The 10740-nt window shown below is 48.6% G+C and overlaps 2 pseudogenes; both read left to right on the forward strand.

Moving 5' to 3' along the window:
* Positions 1-2631: 2631 nt before the first annotated feature.
* LOC148514995 (uncharacterized) lies at positions 2632-7046 on the forward strand (annotated as a pseudogene).
* LOC148514996 (uncharacterized) lies at positions 3454-6067 on the forward strand (annotated as a pseudogene).
* Positions 7047-10740: the final 3694 nt, after the last annotated feature.

Consider the following 10740-nt stretch of genomic DNA (forward strand, 5'->3'; position numbering starts at 1 on the left):
GGCCAGCCACTCCGGACTCTTGCGGTAAAATCTGAGATGGGGAGTTGTTGGTGAAGGGGTGCGCCGGGACTGCTGCACGGGTCTGAGGCTAGGGCTGCCACCAGGGAGGAGTGAAGCAGAGAGTTGTTGGTGAGGAGGGCACCGGACGTGTCACACTGACATAAGAAGCTGCTGAGGAGCAATGACACCAATCAGTAGGGACAGGCTATAGATAGACGGAGATGGCAGCTGATGGTCTGACACGGAGCTCTCCACTAGTGTACTGTATGGTGGTTTCTCAGGTGCCAGGAAGAGGTGCAGTGTATTGGGCAGCTGTGATGGTACAATCCAGGTACATAGTTACAGCCCTAAGTCGGGTGATTATATTGTAGGCAATGGAGGAGGTGCCCCTTCAGTGCTGGTGCCTGGAGGCAGGCGCCTCCATTGTCTCCCATAGTCTGCTCTTCATGTAGGAAATCACATGGTCCGGAAGATGCCTGTTTCTGTAATGTAAACAATGTCATCATCATACAACAGCCCCATGTCACACTAGCCATTGATCCCCTTCAGTTAATGTACCTGGACGTGACATGGAGTGTTGGTGGAAGTGCGGTGCCCTTACAGCGATGTTACTTTAGAAACTTGAACCCTTGCGGGCTTGCCTTGTTGCCATGCTTCGGGCATGGGCAGGTTACTATTCCCGATCAATGTCCACGTGGATAGTAACTGATGACGTCGGTACATTTACTGAGAGGGCTCTATCTCCAAATGTCTCACTAGCCCCCTGTCACTCCAGCCAACCCCCTCCCCTGCCTATATATATATATATATATATATATATATACACAGTGGTGGCCAAAATTGCGGACACTTTTTGAAATTTGAATGTTTTTCAACTTCGAATGCTTATAAAAAATGTTACACTTCACGCAGTGCAATGATTCATATATTAAATGAAAGGAAATGTAATGCTGAATTCAACACAATAAACAGAGGTTAAATATTTGCATTACAAGGGAAGTTATGCAGTGAAAACAACACTTAGGGTGAAAATCCCTGTGTACTTATGATGTTACTGTCCTATCAGTATTTCGTTGGGTATCCTTTATTTTTCAAGACAGCAGCACAGCGATGTGGCATTGAGCCAACCAATGTTTGGATCTCTTCCTTCTTTATTATGTGGTGCCATAAGACAATTATAGCCTCAATTAATTGTCTTTTATTGGATGGACACCTCAGATGTACCAGTTTTTTCAAACGGAACCACAAATGTTCTATGGGGTTCAGGTCTGGGCTGTTTCCTGGCCATCCCAGCACCTGTATGTCATTCTCCGTGAACCACTGTTTGCATATTCATGCAGTGCGGCAGGGAGCTGAATCCTGATGGGAAAAAAATGGGGCATTATCTGGAAAAAGATCCCTGATAGAAGGTAAAAGTTTTGGTTGTAGGATGGTGTCATGTACTGTACTTTCTGCTGTTCAGTGTGCCAGCTATGACATAAAGGCGGCCTACAGTATCTGCTGTCATACATGCCCAGATCATAACATTTGTAGGATTCTTTGTTGTCGCTTGAATGCAATCTGGATGTACCTCTTCCCCGATGCGACGTCTCACATATTTTCTCCCATCACTACCAAATATCGATATCTTAGTTTCGTCACTCCATATCACTTGTTTCCACTGACCTTCTGTCCATGCAATGTGTTCTTTTGCCCACTGTATTCGTTGCTGCCGCAGCTTTTTATTCGGCAATGGCTTTTTTCGGGCAATCCTACCTTTTAGGCCAACCTCCGTTAGTCTTCTCCGTATCGTTCTTGCACTGACAAAAGACAAACAGAGTGATTGAATAAGATCGTTGTGGGTTAAACTTCGAGTCTGCGGGCTGGCTTGGGTAACACCATGTGACTTAGTTGCCCTATAGGATAGGTATGTGTGTTTTAACTAGGTGTGTGGGCTGAGACAAAGCCTCTTTTGTTCCTGTCTTCTGACAGAGATAAGTGCTGGGCAGTAAGTGCTATACAGTGTATTGATTATTGCATATTTTTTTCTTCTTTTCTCATTTTCTATTTCTTTTTCAACTTCCATTCTCCTGTTTCTTCTGCTCCAGTTCTTATATCACCCCTTTTCTTTCATTTCCCTCTCATCTTGTGCCATCTCTTTCTATTCTCCCTCACTGTTTTCTCTGCCCCAGTTTCTATCTCCCCCCCCTTTTATTTTCTTTCCCTCTCCTCTGGGCCATCGCTAGTTATTTTCCCCTGCCATGTCCCGCCCGCGCCGATCAAGCAACCCCCTACGCCGTTACCTTCAAGGCAAGTCCCCTCCTGCTACAGCTGCCTCTCCTGGCATTTCACTAAGCCAGGGAGGCCGTGGAGCGCGGGCGCCCATGCCCGCCGCGGCGTCTGATGCTGGGGGGTCACGCGATGTGACTGCTCCAGCGGCTGCTGGCTCTCTGCGGCAGGTGGGTCAGCGACTGCTGCACCTGCCTGCCCGCATGTCCCAGCTCGCGGCAGTGCTGTGAGCCGCGGACGCGCTCAGGCACATGCCCCCGCGGGGATCCCGGGTGGAACACCCGCGGGCAGGGCAGGGCAGGGGAGGCCGCGGGTTCGAGACCAGTCAGGTCTCGAGCCCCGGCTTGTACCTCTAGGGCATACATGAGGCGCAGAGGCGCACAGGCCCAGAGTACAGATGGAGGCTCTGCTCAGCTCCCTGAGCCTGCTTGGGGAGAGGGGCTTAGCCGCCATTTTGATGATCAGCATCAGAACTTGCTGCAGGTGGGCTCTGCCAGCAGTTCTGTGCTGAATAGTCAGGTTCAAGGGCCTACTCAGGGTTTAGGGTCACAGGGGGCTGGTGATGCTGCGGGGGTTCTAAACTTTATGTCATCCATGGCAGCTTTATTTGCCCCTGTTCTAGCTGCTATCCCACAACTACCTGGCCCTGGGTCTTCAGCTGGTGCGCTCCCCGCGGTTCCTACCTCGCAGTTGCCAGCGAACATACCCGAGCAATTTTTTACAGCAGTGCGCGCATTTGGCTCCTTAGTAGCGCAAGGTATCCCAAGTGCGGTCCCTCCACAAGTGTCAGGCAGTTCAGCTACGCTTTCTTCCGCACCTTTGAATGCATCGGCGGCTATGGTGCCAGATGCTGTGTTACCTTCTTTTTCAGACGGCGATGCCAGCGACAGTCACAAGGAGGCAGCTGTAGACGGGGAAGCAAATTTGGCAGGTTCTTCATGTGGTGAGCAGCCGGATACATCAGGTGGGTCTTCTTGCGTGGATGATGATGATAGTAGCAGCTGTTGTTCCTCTTCATCGCTGGTGTCAGACGGCTGCTGCTCTGCCAGGGCGCACAAGCGAGCTGCTAAATATGCTAAACGCGAGGCCAACCGGCATGTTAGGTCATCTAAGTGCAAGCGCCTGCGCTCACACGATGCCTCTCGCAAATGTTCTAAATGGTCACTAGATGTCCGCTGCGATAATATGGCAGTCTTGCGTGGCTTACGTCCATGCTGTAAGCGCAAGATTACTAAAGGTTTGTATGTGGACATTTTTGTGCTCACGGACAAAACAAAAAAGGACTTTAAGGCGACCAAGAGTAAGGGAGGGTGCGGCCTGGACTCTTTTAAGTCCTTTAGTAATTGGATCGTGGGTTTCTGCCTGTTTGCATCATGCTATTTAATGACTCATCCTGCAGATTAATGGCATGCAGTGCAGTTCCCGGGGGTTTGCCTGGCGGGCTTACGATGAAGAGTTTCGTCGGAAGCAGGATGGCAGGCCTGTGATTGAGTTTGATGGTAAGGACGTGGAGGTGTGGCTGGAAGTCAATCAGCCGCCGCTTCTTCCAGTCGAAACTCCCCCTATTCGGCGTCCACTGGGTTGTTTTTCTGCTCAGACTCAGAATAAAGGCAAATGCTTTGCTTTTAACAATGCCACTTGTACTCAGGGGCAGCGGTGTCGTCTTCGTCATCTCTGTTTGCGTTGCAGCGGAGCCCATCCCGTGTCCAATTGCTCCCGACCGGCTGGACAGCAGTCTTCCAAGCCACCCGGGAATACCGGGGCTAAGTAAGGCATCATCCCCAGTGCGTTTGGAGGCTATGGCCAAATGGTTGGGTTGGTATCCAAACCTTGAAGACGCACGTTTTTTGTATTCCGGTTTCACATTTGGATTTAAGTTACCCTTTAGAGGTGAGTTTAGGGTTGGCCCCCCGAAGAATCTGCGGTCAGCGCATGCATTACCTGATGTACTAAAGGAAAAAATTCAGAAGGAGGTAAGCCTAGGGCGAATGGCAAGCCCATATGAACAACTTCCACTGTAGGATTTGATTCTTTCTCCAGTGGGAGTTGTCCCCAAGAAGTCTCCTGGCAAATTGAGGCTCATTCAGCATCTGTCATACCCATCAGGGTCATCGGTGAATGATGCTATACCTCCGGAGTTCTGGACCTGATTCAGAGCCGGATGCTCTGACCAGAGCGCTCGCTCTTAATCAGTGCCCTCCTACCTGAAAATGGAGCGGCCTCCCGGCCGCTCGCATAGCTGTGGGTGACCACCCACAGCATATGCGAGCGGCCAAAAGGTGGTCGCAATGGTCAAGACCATCGCGACCATCGGGCTTGTGACGAGACCCTGCGGTAGGGTCTCAGTGACCGCAAGCCCTGGAGTGATTTTGGCTCTATCAGAGCCAAAATCACTCCCACTGACATCACTACTGATGTCAGTGGGGCCGGACTCAGACAGTAGGCGTTCCCATGGGAATGCCTACGTCTGGCAGCCACGCCCCCCGGACGCCCACCAAAGGGGGTGTGCTGTCAATCAACAATCGACAGCACGCCCCCTTTGGTGCGAGACCCATAATTACGGCTTGGCCGTCGTTATTCGGGTCTCGCGCATGCGCACAACGGAGCTCCCTCCGTCGTGTGCATGCGCAATTTGGCACCATCGATACGCTTGCGAGCGTCCTGCGCTCGCGAGCGGGTCTGAATGACCCTCTCTGTTCGGTGGGTTTTCAGTTATTTGACGAGGCCTTGGAGATGGTTAGGTCGTATGGCCCCAGCGCTCTCATGGCTAAGATAGATGTGGAATCAGCTTTTCGTCTACTTCCCTTGCATCCTGACTCCTTCAGGTACATGGGGTTATGCATTGGCGGCAGATATTTTATAGACAAGTGCTTGCCTATGGGATGCTCTGTTTCCTGTGCCTTTTTAGAAAGATTTAGCACCTTTCTTCATTGGTGCGTGGAGACTTCTTGCGGGGGTCACGGATAACTCACTATCTCAATGATTTTCTGTACGTGGGCTCTGCCGATTCAGACCGTTGTGCGTTTCTTTTGTTTTCTTTGCGAGCTCTGTCTTTTCATTTCGGGGTGCCAGTTGCCGATGAGAAGACTGAAGGTCCTCTCGCTTGCCTATCTTTTTTGGGTTTCGAGATTGACACTCTGGCAGGGGTTTGCAGGCTTCCTCAGGACAAGGTGGCAAAATTGCGCGATGCGATTGCTACATGTTTGGCTACAAACAGAATTTCTTTGCGGCAGGCACAATCGATCTTAGGTCTGTTGAATTTTGCCTGTAGGGTTTTCCCGATGGGCAGAATTTTCTGTCGAAAGCTGGAGCGGTTTACGGCTGGGGCGTCCAGGCCGCACCATATGATTCGCCTGTCCTCTGAAATCAAGAGGGATCTGTCCGTTTGGACATCTTTTCTTGTTAAATTTAATGGTGTGGTGATTCGGATGGCTCCAACTGTCGACAGCTTTCAGCTGCAGCTTTTCACCGAAGCAGCGGGTTCAGCTGGTTTTGGTTGCTACCTTGCCGGGTCCTGGTGTTCGGCTCCTTGGCCTGAGGAATGGGTGCGTTTGGGTCTCACACAGGACCTGTTGCTCCTCGAACTCTTTCCAATCATGGTTGCATTGGAAGTGTGGGGTGAGCGTTTGCGTGATCGCAGCATAGTGCTCAGGTGTGATAACCTTGGTGTTGTGCATGCGATTAATCAGCAGCGTGCTAAATCACTGCTAGTGTTGCGAGTTTTGGCGCAATTAGTCTTAACTTGCTTGCGCTGCAATATTTCATTTAGGGTGCGGCATATTCCTGGGGCAGAGAATGAAATTGCCGACGCGTTATCTTGGTTTCAGTGGCCTAGGTTTCAATCTTTGGCCCCTGGGGCTGATGCTACTGGTGGGCTTTGCCCCTCTTATGTTTGGCAGGTCATCAAGCTGGCATGGAGGGCTTAGCGCACCAGTCTCTTGCTCCGGGTACTCTGACAGTTTACCGCCAAGCTTGGGAAGAGTGGGAAGAGTATTCCCGTCGCCACAGACATGGAGGTAAGAGCAGGCATCAGTTGATGCTTTCTTTTATGTGGCATCCCTATGTCTTTGGTAGATCCAGAGCTGTGGTTTCGCGTTATTTGGCCGGTATTTCATTTTTCTTTAAGTTAAAAAGCCTTCCAGACCTGACAAAGAGCTTTCTGATTCAGAAGGCCTTGAAAGGTTGGGCTTGCTTGGTTCCGGTTGCGCCCGACAAGAGACGTCCTATTGATATTTCCCTCCTCCCATTACTCCTCGCGGTCATAGCGGACGTGGCAGATTCGGTTGTTCAAACTAGCTTTTTCTATGGCCTTTCATGGGGCTTTCCAGATTTCGGAGTTGGTGGTGGCCTCCAAGCGAACCAATTCTGCGCTCCTTTGGGTGGACGTTCTGGTAGGGGAGAGGTCATTGCTTTGTAGGCTTAGGCGCTCCAAAACTGATCAGCTGGGTAGGGGACGTTGGATTTCGCTTGTCCCTTCTGAGGACTTGCGTATTTGCCCCATTGCCCTGGCCAAGTGTTATCTTCAGGTCAGGCCTGCTACTGCGGGCTCTTGGCTTCTGCATGAGGATGGTTCGCCATTAAACAAATACCAGTTTGGTTGGGTTTTGAAGCACTGTGTCTCTCATGTCGGCCTCTCCCCCCAGAATTTCAGTACGCACTTGTTTCGTATCGGGGCAGCAACTTCCGCTGCTTCAGCAGGATTTTCTGTATCCGAGATTAAGGCTTTAGGCCGTTGGAAATCCTCCAGTTATAAGCACTACATTCGGCCTCTGCAATGATTGCATTGCGCATTTAATAATGTTATGTTTATTCGTTTGTTATGTTATTTGTTTGTTTACCTTCAATGTATGTTCTTGTGTGTCTTGTTTGTCCTGTCTACCCGAATCGGGGATTAGCTACTTGCCGCTGTGGCAGCGGAAGTCTGGAGGCATTGGACCTTTTCTTTTTGCCTGAACTGACGGACCTAATTCGGCTTATTGACATCACTAATTACAATTAGTATGTCCCTCAGCAGGTTTTTTGTTTTTTCCTCCAGCCGAGTTATCCGTGTTTCCCTGCTTTCCCCCTCCTTCCCCCTCCCCTCTTCCCCACCCCCCCTTTTACCCTCATGTGTCTTTATGTTTGCTTCAAATTGGCACTGAAGCTTGTCTAAATTTCAGCCTGGCAGCTGGTTACACAAATTTTTTCTTTTTGGCAGATCCTCCGCTACTTAATTATAATTGCAAATTCATTTAATTTTGCATTCTTTTTCTCCCCCTTCAGGTGTTAAAATTGACTCTCTCAAAATATGGATTGTTGGCCACTCCTATGTTTTCTGGGCTGCTAAGTTCATGAATGCTTGTGGTGCTCTTTCCTTCCCTTGCTCTGATTGTGTGTGGTGGATTGGTGTGAGAGGGATGCTGTGGCAGGCCTTGTGTCCTAAACTTTTAGATTCTGCAAGGCGTTTTGGGACTCCCGAGGTTTTACTGATTCACTTAGCTGGAAATGATCTTGGTAAGACGACTGGGTAGGAATTGAGGAGATCCATGGCTGACGACGTTGCTAGGATTGCGTAAGCATGGACTTCTTGCAAGATTGTATGGTCATGTATTTTGCCTTGGCTGGTCTGGCGTGGTGTACAGAATGGTAGGGCGATTGATGAAGCCAGAGAGAAGATGAATGCAGCAGTCATAAAGCAGGTGTTGGCCTCTGGTGGTGATGTTGTTGTGCATGAGAGGATACGTTTCCGGCATGCATATCTGGATAGGAGAGATGGCGTTCATTTGACTGAGGAGGGGGTTTAGATTTTTGTTGAGGATCTGTTCCAGGTTATTTCTTCAGTGTTTTAGTTAAGGTATGGTGGCGGTGCGTTGGTTCTGTAACCAGACCTTCGCATAGGCGGGAAAGAACGGCAGGTCGTCGCTTAGGGTGCAAATAGCTTTCAGTTTGTAGTTTTATAGTATTTGGGTGCGCCCACCCTCTTTGACTCGTTTAGTCGCTGGATCACCCTGCCGTGGATAGCATCATCACCTACCTTTTAGGCCAACCTCCGTTAGTCTTCTCCGTACCGTTCTTGCACTGACAAAAGACAAACAGAGTGATTGAATAAGATCGTCATGGGTTAAACTTCGAGTCTGGGGGCTGGCTTGGGTAACACCATGTGACTTAGTTGCCCTATAGGATAGGTATGTGTGTTTTAACTAGGTGTATGGGCTGAGACAAAGCCTCTTTTGTTCCTGTCTTCCCACCCTCCCTCCCTATGTGGATTCAGTGGGATTGTCTGACTTGGATATTTTTGTGGTGGGAAAGAACAGCAGGTCGTCGCTTAGGGTGCAAATAGCTTTCAGTTTGTAGTTTTATAGTATTTGGCTGCGCTCACCCTCTTTGACTCGTTTAGTCGCTGGATCACCCTGCCGGGGATAGCGTCATCAACCTTCCGGGTGGGTAGTCATGTTAGAGTTGAGGTTGAGTGGATACCTTTTGTTGACAGTTGTTTAAGTTACCGGTTGCGCTGCACCTTAGGCGGTGTCCGATTGGTATGCATGTCTGTGTGCTGCATGGCTGGAGTAAGCTGTATGTTGCCGTCCTTTCTTTGCCACCATATCTCCAATCAGTTTAGATTAATTTAATACTCATTAGATAATTTTAATAACTTATCAACTAATTATTCTGCCAAATCTCATGTCTCCGAGTCTTTATTTCATATAATTTATTAAGAAGGTGCTTTATCGCATGGTGTTACACAAGGCACCCCTCTGACGATTGAAAGTTTAACACCAGTTGCACTCAGTTCACTGCTAAAGGCCGCAGATGACTTCCATCTGTCCCTGACGCAAATTCGTTTTATTCTCCTATCTTCAACAGCTGTTGTGCACTTTTTCCGGCCTTTTCCTTCTTTGTTTTGTATAGATTGTGTTTCCTGATAGCGTAAACAGAACTTTCGGACTCCTGATGTTGTCACATTCCGATCAACTTCTCTTGCAATTGCTGTATACGAAAAAGACCATTTTCACGTAACACCACAATCCTGGATTTCTGCCTGGCTGACCAGTCACCACTTTGCCTGGACGACATTGTTGTATTTATTTTTTACACTGTCAATAGCACTAAACAATACACACAAACATCCAACCGTAATTGCACTTCAGTAACCAACTTTATTCTGCAAAATGAAACAGCCAAACTGACTTTTCCCACCTTTGAACATGGCCTTGCACCTGCAACAGCTGATTGGTCCCCAGAATTACGATTCCGATTGGCTGGTAGTAGCTGTTACTACAATCCGCTTCTTGAATCGAACGCATCTGTGCTTCTTTGTCTGACTGAAAGTAGCATAACTTCCCTTGTAATGCAAATTTTTGACCTCTGTTTATTGTGTTGAATTCAGCATTAAATTTCCTTTCATTTGATATATGAATCATTGCACTGCGTGAAGTGAAACAGTTTTTATAAGCATTCAAAGTTGAAAAACATTAAAATTTGAAAAAGATGGCCGCAATTTTGGCCAGCACTGTATATACATACATACATACACATACACACAGCAGCTATATAATATAACCGCTATATACACACACATATATATATATATATATATACATACAGGCAGGGTCAAACATACATACAGTACATACATAAATACAAGCAGGGTCACGCATACATACAGGCAGGGTCATACATGCATATATACATATACACACGTACAGGCAGAGTTTCACATACATACATACATATATATACACATACAGTACAGGCAGGGTCACACATACATACATGCATATATACACACACATACAGGCAGGGAGAGTCATAGACATAACCAGACAGACATAACTGGGGTACCTCTCTCACCTTTATGTGGACCCCGCAGCTTCTTATTCCATGTTACAGGATAGATCCCCGTTGACATGCTGCTGTAGCCCCGCCCTCTGCTGGGGTCAGATGAGCATGTGCTGAGCTCCACCAGTCAGGGCTCAGCACAAGCTCAGAGTCTCTCACAAGAGCAGCAGGAAGGCAGGACAGGAGCTGCTGCTGCTCTGTATCCATAGCACCTGGCAGGCTGAATACGGACCCGTCAGGATGTCAGCTATTTGACAGCTGCTTCCGGAGTCCGACTTCAGGGTGCCCTTTGGCAACTTCAGCGCTTGTAGTTTGCGCTCCGCTGGAACCGGCTCCCTAAGCCCCTGGAGATACGTGCAGGCTGTTTGTGTGTATTAAATCTAAGAAAGGGTTATTTAAACAAAAAAAAGACGTGGGGTTCCCCCAAAGCATGGCCAGTCCCGGACTCAGAAGCCAGTTCAGGTTCTAAAAATATGGCGGACAAAACATGTAGGGTTCCCCCGTATTTTATGAACCAGCACTGCTTCTGTGAGCCAGTCCTGGTTTTAAAAATATGGGGGGAAAATGGAGTGGGGGTCTCCATATTGTAAAACCAGCGCCGGACTCAGGGCCTGATTCAGACCCGCTCGCAAGCGGGTCGATGGTGGCCCAATG

The sequence above is a fragment of the Taudactylus pleione genome, unplaced genomic scaffold (assembly GCF_031769625.1).
Source record: "Taudactylus pleione unplaced genomic scaffold, aTauple2 ptg000256l, whole genome shotgun sequence".
NCBI lineage: Eukaryota > Metazoa > Chordata > Amphibia > Anura > Myobatrachidae > Taudactylus > Taudactylus pleione.